This window comes from Sarcophilus harrisii, chromosome 4, assembly GCF_902635505.1.
Source record: "Sarcophilus harrisii chromosome 4, mSarHar1.11, whole genome shotgun sequence".
Lineage (NCBI taxonomy): Eukaryota > Metazoa > Chordata > Mammalia > Dasyuromorphia > Dasyuridae > Sarcophilus > Sarcophilus harrisii.
In genome coordinates, this window is record NC_045429.1 from 362,447,430 (window position 1) to 362,464,451 (window position 17,022).

Sequence of the window (17,022 nt, forward strand, 5' to 3'; positions counted from 1 at the left end):
ACTGCTCTTTATTTATAATTCCTCATCTTATATTTGTGAAGTTAAATTTTCAAATCCAAGTATAAACTTCTCCAATATGTTCTTTCTCCTCTCTTCAGTCTCAGAATAAATATTACTTTCAGAGTATAGGTTACCAGATGTTCATGAATCTTCTAAAAATATTAGCATGATTTACATATTGACCCAATCTGATCACCAGCAAGTAATTGGAATGCCTCATACTGGAAGACTTACTACATGTCTATTTCCTTGATTCAAGCTTTTGCCCCGTTCTCACTCTGGAGCACAAACTTTCTCAACTCCCTTGGTTTAAAAAGTGTGCCTGCTAAGGGAAAGGGACCTGTATGTGGACGAATGTTTGTGGCAGCCCTTTTTGTAGTGGCTAAAAACTGGAAACTGAGTGGATGTCCATCAGTTGGAGAATGGCTGAATAAATTGTGGTATATGAATATTATGGAATATTACTGTTCTGTAAGAAATGACCAACAGGATGATTTCAGAAAGGCCTGGAGAGACTTACACGAACTGATGCTGAGTGAAATGAGCAGGACCAGGAGATCATTATATACTTCAACAACAATACTAGATGATGACCAGTTCTGATGGATCAGGCCATCCTCAGCAACGAGATCAACCAAATCATTTCTAATGGAGCAGTAATGAACTGAACTAGCTATGCCCAGAAAAAGAACTCTGGGAGATGACTAAAAACCATTACATTGAATTCCCAATCCCTATATTTATGCACACCTGCATTTTTGATTTCCTTCACAAGCTAATTGTACAATATTTCAGAGTCTGATTCTTTTTGTACAGCAAAATAACGTTTTGGTCATGTATACTTATTGTGTATCTAATTTATATTTTAATATATTTAACATCTACTGGTCATCCTGCTATCTAGGGGAGGGGGTGGGGGGGGGGTAAGAGGTGAAAAATTGGAACAAGAGGTTTGGCAATTGTTAATGCTGTAAAGTTACCCATGCATATATCCTGTAAATAAAAGGCTATTAAATTAAAAAAAAAAGTGTGCCTGGTCCCTGCATGTGATTTCTGTTAGGAAATGTTGTATATTGGGAAACAATATTGATAATCATTTTAGTAAATCTAAATCCTGGAAGCTTCTGATTGGAATTGTTTGTTTCTCATTATAAAGGCTGTAGAATGAGAATGCTTTATTATAGATAGCTATTTCCATATATAGACAATTAAACAGTTTAAGAGTCATGTCAAGACAATTATGTATTGAAAAGAAACAAAATCATAGTGAGATCAGAGTGATGGTAGATAACAGTAAAGCACAGGGCCATCTTTCTCACAGAATGTGTCCAATTAAGCCAAATTTAGGGCCTATCATATTCTATTTATATTTGCAGTCTTTTGCAGCAGGATATGAGAAGTCAATAAGTACAATTTGAAGATAAAATTCACATATTTTTCTATCAAATGGGTAATACAAAGTATCATACCTTAGCAATGGTCAAATGTCAGAATTGAATTTTCTTTTTGGATGACAGCAAATCAAAAGAAGTCTGCTTTACCTTTGCTTCCTTAGTTTTCCCCCTTCCCCTAAACCTTCATTTTTCGGTTGGCAGATATCAAATTAAGGAGAAAGATACAGTGATTTGAAAGCAGCAATCCCCAGAAGTCACTAAAAGCTCAGTTCTTCCTATAAAATAATGTGGTCCTTAGTTCAATCATAATAGAAAAATGAACCTGAGGATGGACTGAGAGTTTGGGAAATAATGTTCTTTTCAAATGATAGAATCAGTAAAGTTTGACTTTCTAAATAAAAGGTAGTCCACAAAAAGCAATGCTGAAGGGATTTAGTTTCAAAAAAGTTAATTAGTTAGAAACTTGAAGTTTTAAATATAAATGCCATGCTATGCTTTAAAAAATTACTTTTGGTAGGGAGAGCATGAGGAGAAATGCAGAATTTTGGTCCCTTTTGGGCCAAGTCTTCAGGGTATCTCACTCATTATAACCGCTGTTAAAGGATTATGGCCCAGTGAGGTTTTAGCAAGAGCTAAAGGCCTATATGATGAAAGACAATGAAATATAAAGGGAAAAGATTTCAAATGTAAAATAGTCATTTCCCACCATGGAAAAGGTTGGATCCTTGAATAGCTCAATTGATGATGAAAATGCCAGCAAGATTTAATAAATTTACTTCAGTTACAGAGTGAATTCCTACATTTGTGCCTAACCATTCACAGACTTAAGATTCCCAATGAGTATAGGAAATAAAACTTAATAAATTGAAACTGATCATGCTGAGGAAGCAGAGAGAGGTTTATTGAAGACAGGGTCTTATGAGCCAAGAACAGGAGAAGCAAAATTTCTCCTATCTCCTGCCAAGGAGTAGTAAACAAGAATAGAAATTAAATGGAAGGAAATTCTGTCTGTCCTAAATCTTCTCATTGATCTAACTGAAGAAAATTCGGTGGAATTTAAAATGAACACACTACTGTTCCAAATGCACATCCCAGCCAAGACAGTGCTTGAGGTATGAGAGTAACTGCCCACAAAAAAGCAAACTTGGGGATTACAAAGGATCCACCAATCTAGCAGAGACAACAGACCCTACTAAAGAACCCAGAGAAAAGTTGTCAATCCAGCAAAGATTATCCAATAGCAACATTTCTTTCCAGAGATGACTAAGCCTATCCAGGTGGGGATTAAGATGATAGCTCACATGCCATCTCTTACAACAAGAAAACAACTCATCCAATGTCCATGCTACATTCAATTGTGAACTTTGTCAATGAATTCTTTGAAGAAACGTTTCTTCAAGTTCTAAGTTAATTCTTCTGAGAAAAAGGAAAATAGTAAAAATGTCTGGGGAAACATTTTATACTTGGTTCTTCCTATGAATTTCTTCAGTAAATATCGCTTCATAAAAGTTAAGTGATATTAATTGTTTGAATTGTTAATAGAGCACTAATTAATTGAGGAGATACTTGTGCTGAATTTTTGGAAGAACTCTCTAGAATGGGGACCTGTGCCCTTTAGAAGAATCCTATAACCCCTCTCTGGAATTTGCCTCTAAACCTTAATAAGGAGAAAGTTTCCTTCTGGAACCCAACTTAGTGGGAAAAAATGTTATAAGGACCCATTGGAATTAATTGCTTAACCAATAACAATTTATTAAACATCGATTATGTTGGGAGCACTGGACAGGGATATAAAATCAAAAGCAAAATAATCCTTTTCAACAAGGAACTTACATTCTAATAGGATAGCCAAAACTGTCTCTGTCTCTGTCTCTCTCTCTTTCTCTCTTTTTCTCTCTCAAAGTCTACAAAAACACTTACACACATGTGTGTGTTGAGGACAACTATCTTTTGCTTTTTATATCAAAAAAATGGTATCTATTCATTTATCAAGCTTTTAGTAGCATAACACTGTGCTAAGTATTGGGGAAATAAAGGAGCAAAATACAGTCCCTATACTCAAGGAATAGATAAGTAGATGGATGGATGGATGGATGGATGAATGGACAGCTATATCTTTCTATATAAAATCTAATTTTCATGAAATTCTATGAAAGTTATTTTTTAATCATAAAAACATATCATAATAAATTATTCAAAGGCTATTAAGGTACTAACAAAGTGTTAAAGGCCTAATGTACTCAGAAAGTCTTGATAAGTTGAGAAGAGTAACAGAAAAACTGCTTCTGGTAGAGGTGGGTGAATTACAAAGACAGGAAAGAGAGACTGGGAAACTGAAGTTTAGGGAGAATGAATAACTCTCCCCAAATCATAAAGGGAGTAAATATCAGATGTAGGATTTAAACCCAAGCCTATAACTGTAGAACCATTTCATATTCCACCACACCAGACTGTATCCACTACCAAGCTCAACACCAAAGAGAATAGTGAAAATGTAGTAAAAATAGAAGTACCCATGCAAAGAAATATTAAGGAGATGAAATCCAGAAATGAGTTAGCATTGAAGTCTATATGAAAACAATATGAAAATGTGCAAAATATGGCTAATGAATAAAATAAACTCTTTTTTAAAAAATTAAATTGCATTTAACAGCAACAAGATTATACGATGATCAATTTGGATGGAGGTGGTTCTCTTCAACAATGAGATGATTCAAACCAGTTCCAATTTTCAGTGATGAAGAGAGTTATCTACACCCAAAGAGAGGACTGTGGGAACTGAATACCCCAACAGTATTTTCATTCTTTTTGTTGTTTGTTGTTTGCTTGCATTTTAATTTGCTTCTCTCTCTCTCTCTCTCTCTCTCTCTCTCTCTCTCTCTCTCTCTCTCACTGGTTTGAATTGATTTTTCTTGTGCCACACGATAATTGTATACATATATATGCATATATTGGATTTATCATATTTCTACCATGTTTGACATGTATTAGACTACTTGTCATTTAAGAGAGGGCATGGGGGAAGGGGGGAATATTGGAACACAAGGTTTTACAAAAGCTAATGTTGGAGAATTGTCCATGCATATGTTTTGAAAAATAAAAACTTTAATAAAGAAAAAAATCAAAATGAATTGTATTTTATTTTTCTAATTACATGTAAAGATAGAGTTTTCTTTGTTTTCTTTTGTTTTGTTTTTTTTTATGATGCAATTGGGGTTAAGTGACTTGCTCAGGATCACAAGGCTAATTAGTGTTAAGTGTCTGATGCCAGATTTGAACTTTTTCTCCTGACTTCTGGACCAATATTCTATCTACTGCATCAGCTATCTGTCTCTTAAAGATCATTTTCCATAGTTATTTTTGTAAGATTCTGAATTCCAAATTTCAAGGGAACTAATGAAAAAAAAAAATCAAATGAAGGCAGCCTAGCTGTACCTGATCTAAAACTATATTATAAAGCAGCGGTCACCAAAACCATTTGGTATTGGCTAAGAAATAGACTAGTGGATCAGTGGAATAGGTTAGGTTCACAGGACAAAATAGTCAAAAACTATAGCAATCTAGTGTTTGACAAACCCCAAAATCCCAATTTTGGGGGATAAGAATTCACTATTTGACAAAAACTGCTGGGAAAACTGGAAATTAGTATGGCAGAAACTAGGCATGGACCCACACTTAACACTGTACACCAAGATGAGATCAAAATGGGTTCATGATTTAGGCATAAATAATGAGATTATAAATAAATTAGAAGAACACAGGATAGTTTACCTCGCAGGCTTGTGGAGGAGGAAGAAATTTGTGACTAAAGATGAACTAGAGATCATTATTGATCACAAAATGGAAAAATTTGATTATATCAAATTAAAAAGCCTTTGTACAAACAAAACTAATGCAAACAAGATTAGAAGGGAAGCAACAAACTGGGAAAACATTTTCACAGTTAAAGTTCTGATAAAGGCCTCATTTCCAAAATGTATAGAGAATTGACTCTAATTTATAAGAAATCAAGCCATTCTCTAATTGATAAATGGTCAAAGGATATGAACAGACAATTTTCAGATGATGAAATTGAAACTATTTTTACTCATATGAAAAGGTGTTACAAATCACTATAGATCATAGAAATGTAAATTAAGACAGCTCTGAGATATCACTACATACTTGTCAGATTGGCTAAAATGACAGGAAAAGATATTATCAAATGTTGTAGGGGATGCAGGAAAACTGGGACACTGATGCATTGTTGGTGGAGTTGTGAATGGATCCAACCATTCTCAAGAGCAATTTGGAATTATGCTCAAAAAATTATCCAACTGTGAATACCCTTTGATCCAGCAGTGTTACTACTGAGCTTATATCCCATAGAAATATTAAAGGGAAAAGGACCTGTATATGCCAAAATGTTTGTGGCAGCCCTGTTTTTAGTTTCCTAGAAACTGGAAATTGAATGGATGTACATCAGTCAGAGAGTGGCTGAATAAATTGTGATATATGAATGTTATGGAATATCATTGTTCTGTAAGAAATCACTATGCCAAGTGAAATGAGCAGAACCAGGAGATCATTATACACTTCAACAACAATACTGTATGAGAATGTATTCTGATGGAAGTGGATATCTTCGACAAAGAGAACATCCAATTCAATTCCAATTGATCAATGATAGACAGAACCAGCTACACCCAGGGAAAGACCACTGGGAAATGAATATGGACTACTTGCATTTTTATTTTTCTTCCCAGGTTATTTTTACCTTCTGAATCCAATTCTTCCTGTGCAACAAGAGAACTGTTCGGTTCTGCACACATATATTGTATCTAGGATATACTTTAACATGTTTAACATGTATGAGACTGCCTGCCATCTAGGGGAGGTGGTGGAGGGAGGGAAGGGAAAAGTTGAAACAGAAGTGAGTGCAAGGGACAATGTTGAAAAATTACCCATTCATATGTTCTGTCAATTAAAAGCAATAAAAAAAGAATTAGATTATTTAATTTCCAATTGGCTTTTAGTCTATCTTTCCCTGGCCCTTTATTGAATATAGTTTTTATTGCTTCATAGTCTGACAAGGAAGCATTTACTATTTCTATCTTTCTGCATTTGATCCTAAGGCTTTTATGCCCTAATTTTGGTCAATTTTGGTGTAAGTTTGATGTACTGCCAAGAAAAGGGTGTATTTTTTTCTGTCTCTATTCCATTTTCTCTAGAGGTCTATCATATCTAGGTTTTCTGGGATTTTATGGACCTCCCTAGTTTCTTGTTTATTTTGTGGTTAGATTTGTCTGATTTTGAGAGGGGAAGGTTGAAATCCCCCACTAATAAAGTTTTGCTTTGTATTTCTTCTTCTAACTAGCTTAATATCTTCTCTAAGAATTTGTATGCAGTACTACTTGGTGCATATATATTTAGTATCTTACTACTTCATTGTTTATGGTATCTTGAACTGGAGAGTGGTTCCCTTCTGTCAGAGTTCATTGTTCAGAGTCTTAGTTTCCTGTGGTTTTTGAGGGAAACTGGGAGAGTTTGAACAACTTCATGATTTCACTGATTTCATTCCATTATATTGACTGCACCCAGAAAAGAGATTTTAAAAGGAAGAAAAAAGACCTGTATGCACAATAATATTTATAAAAGGTCTTTTCTCAAGGCAAAGAAGTGAAAAATGAAGGAATTTCCATCAATTGGAGAATGGCTGAATAAATAGTGGTATGAAAATGATGGAATAATATTTTGCTATAAGAAATGAGGATAAGATGCTCTCAAAAAATCCTGGACAGACTTTGATAATTTCAAACAAAGTAAAATATACTGTTTACAAAGTAATAGCAGTACTGTAAGATGATCAACTGTGAATAAATTTGCTATTCTCAACAATACAATGATCCATCCCCAGAGAAAGAACTGATTGTGTCTAAATATAGATTGAAGCATATATTTTTTTATTTTATTTTTCTTTTGGTATTTTTTGGGGGAGGGGCAACCTCTGTTTTCTTTCACAACATGACTTTAAGGGAAATATTTTGCATAATCTACATGTGTCTTCTCAATATAGGGAAGAGGAGAAAGGAGGAGAGAGAATCTGGAACTCAAAAGTTTGAAAACAAACATAAAAATTGTTTTATATGTGACTTGAGGAAAAATAAAATAATGAAATAAAAGAAAAAAATTATTTTAATTAAGAACTCTGATTATTGCAATAACCAGCCACAATTTAAGAGCAGTGATAATGAAATATGTTGACCTCTGGATACTGAAGCAATTAATTTAAGATGCAAAATAAGACATACCTTTTTAGACCATCATTGTGGCGATTTGTTCATGATGCACATTTGTTCCAAAGCTTTTTTTCTTTTCTTTTCTTTTCTTTTTTTTTTTGCAATGGGGTGGAGGATTGGAGTCAAGGGAACAAAATATAGAGAGTAAGAAAAAAAGAAAAAGAGAAGAAGGTTGATTGAGGTATCTGTTTTTAAAAGTCTAGCAAAGTTGAACAAATTATGGCATATGATTCTTTGGAATACTATTATATTGTAAGACATGCCAAGCAGAATGCTTTTAGAAAAATCCAGGAAGACTTATGTGAACTGAGGCAAAGTGAAGTGAGCAGAACTAAAAGAATATTATTTGTAACAGCTATATCATACAATGATCAACTGTGAATGACTTTGCTTTTCTCAGCAATATAATGATAAAAAATAATTCCAAAGAACTTTTGATAAAGAATGCTATCTACCTTCAGAGAAAGAATTGCAGGAGTGCAAACAGAGGGGTCAAAGCATGCACTTTTTAATTTTTTCCTCTGTCTTTTCTTTTGCACCATGGACAATATGAAAATGTGTTTTGTATGACCTTTACAAATATGATCTATACCAATGTGCTTGTCTTTTGGGGGAAAAGAGAATAAATGGAGAGGGGAGGGAATTTTGAACTCAAAAATTATAAAAACTGAAATGTTAAAATTTTATTTTTATATGTAATTGACAAAAATAAAATAAAAAAATTTTTTAAATATTTAAATTTGTTAAAAATGCCAAGAAGAAAATAGGAAGAAAGCAGAGATAAGAAAGACTTTTGTGAAGGCTACAAGTCAAATGTGTTATATAGTTATATGTGTTAAAAATCTGTACTTTCTTGTATCAATCTCTTTAAATATTAGTTTCATTTGATGTCCATTAAGTTCAGAATAATTTTAAGTTCAGAAAAATCAATGGAAGGAGAGATAAAATGTCATTGTTACAAAAATGTGTTACAGACCATCTGGACCGAAAGCAGATATAAATAAGGAGCTCAATAGACAAATCTCAATCTGGCACAGATGCAGAATACACAGATTAAGAACGACTTGAGTTACTCAGACATCCGGTAGGATTCTCAGAAAAATGAAAAATAGCTGAAAATTTCTTGACTAGCCTTACTGATAATATCATTCATCAAAACATAGAGCATCCTTCAGGGGAAATTCTACTCTATATTGGATTCATTAGCAGGGAGGAGCTATTTGCTAGAGTGTAGATAACCAGAATCATTGAAAGTAGCCAGTCTTATTAATCTGGAAGAGCAAAAGGTCAAGAATTTCAAGGGAATTAATGAAACAAAATGCAAATGAAGTTGGCCTAGCTGTGTCAGACCTAAAACTATATTATAAAGACAAACCCAAGACGCCAGCTTTTGGGATAAGAACTATTTAACAAAAACTGCTAGGAAAATTGAAAATTAGTGTGGCAGAAACTAGGCATTGACCCATACCTAACACCATATACCAAGATAAGATTGAAATGGATTCACGATTTAGACATAAATAATGTTATTATACGCAAATTAGAAGAACAAAGAGTAGTTTACCTATCAGATATGTGGAGAAGGAAGGAATCTGTGGCCAAAGAAGAACTTGCGTGTATTACTGAATGCAAAATGGATAATTTTGATTATATTAAGTTAAAAGTTTTTGTACAAACAAAACCAATGCAGACAAAATTAGAAGGGAAGCAATAAAATGGGGGGAAATTTTTTACATTCAATGGTTCTGAAGAAGGCCTCATTTCTAGAATATATAGAGAATTGACTCAAATTTATAAGAATTCAAGCCATTCTCCAAATGATAAATGATCAAAGGATATGAGCTGGCAATTTTCAGATGAAGATATTGAAATGATTTCTAGTCATATGAAAAGATACTCTAAATCAGTACTGATTAGAGAAATGCAAATTAAGACAACTCTGAGGTACCATTACAGACCTCTCAGATTGGTTAAAATGACAGGAAAAAATAATAACAAATATTGGAGGGTATTTGGGAAAACTGAGATACTAATGCTTTTTTGGTGGAGTTGTGAACTGATTCAACCATTCTGGAGAGCAATTTGGAACTATGACAAAGGACTATCAAACTGTACATAACCTTTGATCCAGCAGTGTTTCTACTAGGCTTGTATTCTAAAGAGATCATAAAGGAGAGAAAGAGCCACATGTGCAAAAATGTTTGTGGCAGCCCTTTTTGTAGTGGCAAGAAATTGGAAATTGAGTGAATAGTCCTATTAGTTGGAGAATGTTTGGACAAATTATGGTACATGAATGCTATAGAATATTATTGTTCTATAAGAAATGATCATCAAGATGATTTCAGAGAGGCCTGGAGAGACTTACATGAATTAATAGTAAGTGAAATGAGCAGAAGCAGGAAATCATTATACACAGCAATAACAAGATTATATGATGATCAATTCTAATGGACATGGCTCTTGTCAACAATGAGGTGATTCAGACTAGTTCTAATGATCTTGTGATAAAGGATGCCATCTGCACCCAGAGAGAGAACAGTGGAAACAGAATGTGGACCACAACATAGTACTGTCACTTTTTGTTGTTTGTTTGCATTTATTTTTTCTCATTTTTTTCCTTTTTGATCTGATTTTTCTTGTGCAACATATTTGTGGAAATATGTATAGAGGAATTGCATATGTTCAACATATATTAGATCACTTGCCTACTAGGGGAGAGGGTGAGGGAGAAGGAGGGAAAAAAATTAAAACACAGGATTTTATATGGGTGAATGTTGAAAATTATTCATGTTTTTATTTTGAAAATGAAAGGATTTTAATTTTAAAAAAAAGAAGTAATCAATCTACAATTGGTATAAAAGAAAAAAGTTAGGCACTATCTAACACATATCCCAGAATTCAGAAAAACAGAGTGTGAGGTGTCTAAAGGAAGAAAAGAGAGGATTCTATGAACTAAATTCTCTAGAAGACATTCCAGAATAGAGAGTAATTTCTTTTTTTAAAAGAAAAAGAAACCAGTTAGATAAGTAGAGGTATGTGGAAGTGTCTTAAGAGACAAATGTGAATGTAAATAGAACTAACAAACTAAATCGAATGCTTAAGAGATTTAAAAAGAAGACAAAATCAGGATACTCATCCTAAGTAGCATTAGGACTGTTTAGGACTGTTTTAGATTCAGCCTTCCTTACTTAAATCCAAGTCATAGCATCACCTCCCTGATATAATGGTCCTCTTCTAGAATGCAAGACAGGTACAAACAAGATCGTTGTCCTGCAGTAAATACAGAAAGAAGCCAAAAATAAATGATCCAAACATGAGGGGAGCCACAATCAGGATCCACACAAAATTAAGCAGCTACCACAAGGAGTGGAAAGCTTTCAATATGATGTTCAGAAAGACAAAGGAGCAAGGATTATAACCAATAATTAACTACCCAGAAAAACTGATTAATCCTTCTGGGGTTATAATTGGACATTTAATGAAATAGAGGATTTATAAATATTGCTGATGAAAAGATCAGAGCTGAATGAAAAATTTGACATTCAACCACAAAACTCAAGAGAGCTATAAAAAGATAAACATAAAGAGAAATCATAAGAGACTTAATAAGGTTAAACTTTATATTTCTTTATGGGAAAATAATATATGTAACTGCTAAAAACTTCATCATTGTTGCTATACTTGGAATATACATAGAGAAAGAGTGTGGATGTGAATCAATTATGTTGGGATTATCTATTTTTTAAAAAATGAAAGGATGAGAAAGAGGAATGAACTGGAAGAAGGGAGGAAAGGAAGAATAGCAAAAATTATATCACAGAAGAGATATACAAAGTAGAGCTTTTATAATGTATAGAGGTGGGAAATGGAAAGTAATGAACAATACAGAAATCTCATTCTTAACTAAACTACTTCTAAGAGAGAAGAATACATACACACTCACAGAGTTGGGTATAGAAATCTATCTTACTGAACAGAAAAGTTTGAGGGGAAGGGGATAAGAGAAGGGGGCAGTAATAAAGAGCATTCATCATTTTATGTTATGGGCCAGAACTCTGAACTTGAAACAAAGGATTCTTACAAGGTACTAAATAAGTGAAATTGATAGAGACAATAGTTATCTAATTTAGCATGCTTCAGTATGATTGATTTAATCCTACAAAGAGATATTATGGGCCAGAACTTGAAACCAGGAATTAAATGGAATTGAGGGGCAATGGTGAAATCTAGTTTAGCATTGATTTAATCCTACAACAAATGATGGTTTCCTAGTGATATAATGATTGGTTTTTACTCAGTGTGGAGCATATAAGCTAAAAGCCTCATCCAGGGAGATTCAGAGACATTCAGAGAGAAGGCAAAGGACTGACAGCAGGAGCTGAAGCTCTCAGAACCAAGGAGAGAAATTCAATTCAATCTTTGAATCTCCTTGAATCTTTTGTACATTGGTGGAATTGTGAATTGATCCAACCATTCTGGAGAGCAGTTAGGAACTATGCTCAAAGCACTATCAAAGTGTGCATGCCCTTTGATCCAACAGTTTCTCTACCAGGTCTATATCCCAAAGAAATCATAAAAAAAAGAAAAAGATCTACATGTACAAAAATGTTTGCAGCAGCCCCTTTTTAGTGGCAAGGCAAGGCAAGTGCAAGGAATTGCCACTTGAAAAAAAGTAGATTAAATAGGAGTCTTACTAAATTTCTTCTCTAACATAATAGTGCTGATACCTAAACCAGGAAGAACAAAAACAGAGAAAGAAAACTATAAAACAATTTCCCTAATGAATATTGTTGCACAGATTTTAAATAAAATTCTAGCATAAAAACTACAGGAATATATTACAAAGAGTATATACACTATTACCAGATGGGATTGATATTAGGAAAGGAGAGCTGGTTCAATATTAGGAAAACTTTCAATATAATTGACCAAATCAATAATAAAATCACCAAAAATCATATGATTGTATTACTAGTAGCAGAAAAGACTTTTGACAAATATAGTACCCATTCCTATTAAAAAAAACAGAAAATATGGAGTTTTGTTTTGTTTTGTTTTTTAATGATGAATATTGCTATCAAAACCATCAGCAAACAGTGCTAGAATGGGAAAAAGGCAGAAGCCTTCTCCATTATGACCGCTATTATTCAATACTGTACTATAAATGCTAACTACAGCAATCATACAAGAAAAAGACACTGAAGGAATAAGAATAGATAAGAAACAAAACTATCAGTTTGTAAATGACATGAAAATACACTTAGAGAACCCTTGAGAATCAACTATTAAACTAGGTGAAACAATGAACAACTTTAACAAAGTTGTAAACTACAAAATAAACCCACAAAAAATAGTATTGAAGTTCCGCTTCAGTAGTGAAATAAGAGTGTGTTTATGCAGGAGTCAGGCTAAGAGAATTCAATATGAATTCTTCAAATTTTATTGATCAGAGAGACATATATATATGTATATATATATATATATATATATACTTTCAATGCTTATAGGCTTGATACAAAATACATTCTTTAATATTCCTATATCCTTTCTGACAAGCACAATCTACTGAGATGCAAATGATTAAGTCCAGATCTTGGCTACTTCCACAGAGATGTAAATAGCTGAGATTAACATCAGAGTAAAATTATTATACCAATGTCCTCAAGTACTTTTCTCTCAAATGCCTTTAGCTTGCATTGTGGGGTGCTTTTCCTGTCCTGGGTCCTGGGTTTGATCCATTATATAGTTGAGTTTGGATTTTGCTACAGTTGCCAGGCTTCTTATCAATATATCAATAAGTATGTTTCTGCTATTATATATAGAAAAGAGAAGTTAGTGAGCCAAGCTGCTGTAAATATCAAAACCTGAAATGAATTCTTACCTCCTGGCCCTCTACACAGTAGTATTTCTACATATTACCAACAGCAGAAAGAAATAGAGAAATTCCATAATGCAGACAATATAAAATATTTGGAAGTGTAGCTGCCAAGACAAACTATTGAGATATTAGAAATAATGAAGGGCATGATTTAAAAAAAAAAACCTGAGATTTATATGAACTGATGCAAAGTGAAATGAGCAGAACCAGAACATTATATACATAATAACACTGGGATGGTGATAAACTGTGATAGACTTACCTACTCTTATCAACACAATGATGAAAATCAATTCCAAAGGAGTTATGAATAAAAATGCCATCTTCCTCCAGAAAGAGAACTGATGGACTCCGAGTACAGATTGAAGCATACTTTTTCATTTTTTTTGGTAACAAGACTAATGTGAAAATATGTTTTGCATGACTTTACATGTATAATGGACATAATATTGCTTTTTCAATGAAGAATGAGAGCAGAGAGAAAAAAGAATTTGGGACGCAAAAAAAAATTTAAATGAATGTTAGAAAGAAAGATTCTAGGTGTTGGGGGAAGGAGATGAGTAACAAAACTAGAATTGTAACACAGAAAAAATCTTGAAGATTTCTGAAAGAACATAGACCAAAATAACATAAGATGAAGACACAAGCACCTGTGAATAGCTTATCCTCGTTGATAGATCTCATGTCCACCATAACATTTAAATCACTGAATTGTAGATAGGGTTTGGGATTGGGGTAGAGAGTTAAAGAAGGAAGGATACATGCTCTTGATGATAATTCAGTCTATTAGGGTACACAAGTGGGAATCAATGAAAATGAAATATAATGAGTACAAAATAGAGGTACAAATAAGGAACCAGGAGTGTCTGCAAGATAAAAAGACTGCTCTGACTGTTAATTTCAAAGATAAGACATCAAAAATTTCCTAAGCAATAACTGTGAGAAAATTAAATTCATAACCATTAGGTAGATATAAATTTGGATAGGGAAGATCTCATTATTCAAAGAATTTATAATCTAGAATAGATAAGATACCAACATAGCTTTTAATATACAATAATGCAAATAAACATTTATTAAACACTCACTAGGTTAAGCATTGGTGATAAAAAGATAAAAACTAAACAGTCCCTTTTACTCCCCACCCTGGTTGTCAAGTTGTTTCTGGGCTACTGGATTAGAGAATTTTTTTTAAATGTCATCTGAGATCTGAAAGGGAAATTTTTTATCAAGAAGTGGGATCAGGGACTTTTTCAGAGGAGATGGTATCTGCTAGGGTCTTGAAAGCAAAGGTTCTTTACCATTTTTTGTTTTGTTTTGTTTTGTTTTATGATGAGTCTCTCTGACAACCTAATGAAGCCTACAGACCTGTTCTTGGAATAATATTTTCAATGCAAAAATAAATACATACCTAGTATTACAAATGAAAACAATTGATATACTTTTAAAAGTTTAAAAAAGGTAATAATATGGACTTTAGTTTGAGAACCCTTATTTTAAAAGTCTGATTCAGAATCAACAAATGAAAACAGAGAGAGAAAATGTCACATGCCCAAGAAACAAACTGAATATGCCAGCCACATCATAGAAGTCCTTCATTAACAAGCTTCCATGTTTGAGCATTTTGGGGGAGGTAATAGTGAGTCACCTAGATTTTTAAGTAGAGAAGAAATATGACCAAATTAATATCTAAGAATATAACTTTAACAATGTCATTAAAGATGAACTGAAGCAATGAAGGAATGGAGACCAGAAATACCAAAAAAGAAGCTATTGAAATAACCCAAAAGAATGGTAAAGAGGAATTATAGTAAGGTAATGGTAGTGGGAATAGGCAGAAACTTAGTTTGTGTAATAAATGATTAGATATGGAGTTGAAGAAAAGTAAAGAATTTAGAACATCAAGGTTATAAATGTGGGAGGGAGTTTTTAATCAGACTACCACAAATTATTAGTGTTTTGAATAAAGTTGACATGAAGAATAAGCTTAGGTACAAGGATAACATCCTATGTTTTAGTGAATTTGAGCTACTGGTGCAATATACAGGTGAAGATGTCCTGAAATCAGTTAGAGATACAGGTCAGGACCTCAGGAGAGATGTAAAAAATATAAATATTGACTTGGAAATCATTGGCATGATTGGTGATACAGTGTAAGTAAAATTGTCAAGGGATAAGAGTATGAGAGAAGATAAGTTATTCAAAGACAGACTGTGAGGAAACATTTACATTAAGGTGTTGAGAGGAGATTTGCAAAGTTCTTCTCATGAGTTTTCAATAGATTTTAGTAACAAAAACCACAGAGATCTAGAAAGAAGACTGAAAGACCATTAGGTTTGACATCTAAGAGAATATTAGCCACCTTGGAGAGAGCAGGTTCATTGATGTACTTGCAGGAGAATCTTCTCTGCCATGGATAGAGAGATAGTAGGGACATCACTCTTTCCAAATAAGAAATGATTCTAGCTCACCTGGAAAGAGAACATTGTGCAACAAAAAATACACTAAGTTTAGGATGTAAGGGTAGAGTGAAAAAAATACTGGTTTTTGATTCATAGAGTGGATTCTGCCCCTTATTCTGTTTTCTAAATACTCCTTGATACTTCTATGATGATGGGCATGTTATTTAAACTTTTCTAAATCTCAATTTCCTCACAAGTAAAATAATAATTGGAATGGCTAATGCCTGAATTCCCTTTTATCTCTAGCTCAAATATTCCCATAAATCCCCAAATCTACCATTTAACAGCTTTGTGATTTGAGCCATGCCACTTAACTACTTTATGCCTCAGCTTCTTCATCTGTAGGATTATATTTGTACTAGTTAACTCACCGGGGGTTTTGAGTGAGGATCAAATGAAAACACAGAAAGCATTTTGTAAAAACTTGAAGCTCTATATGAATGGAACTTCTCCCAAGTTTGTTTCAATAATAAAATGAAATAGGACATAACAATACCTGATTGATCTGACTTGTTATGCAAATTTTGGCTGCCGATATTATATGGAACCCTGTCTGTCTACTGAAGTCGTACCCTGATTTTTCATCTGGACAGAGATAACTCTGGTTCTCAAAAGCCAACAGAAAAGAAAGAGAAGGAAAGGTTTCCATAATTCATTTGGTGATCGATTTTAGATCTATTCCTCCTTAGGCACTATATTTATCTAATGTTCCCTGGTTTATTGTGTTTCCCATAGAGGCTTTGCTAAATTCAGAATGGTAGCATCTCATTGTTGGAAGAGACGTTAGTGGCTAATTCAATCCACCCATATCTGAAAATGGAACTCTTCCCCAACATACAGGGACAGAGGTTAATCAGCATGCATTTTGTGAGAGAAAATCTACTACCTCTTCCATAATGCATTCCACTTTGGGATTGTGCACAACTTTTCCCCTCACATCAAATTTCTTCAAAGAGACATAATCTGGTTAATTTAAATAGTAATTTGGGATGGCAAGAAGAATATAAAAG

General features: G+C 33.4%; 1 protein-coding gene across 1 annotated transcript in view; it reads left to right on the forward strand.

The window, feature by feature from the left end:
• Positions 1–17,022, forward strand: part of LOC100915618 (putative olfactory receptor 10J6) — a 113,911-nt gene that overhangs the window by 35,210 nt on the left and 61,679 nt on the right. The gene's annotated exons all lie outside the window — the stretch shown is intronic.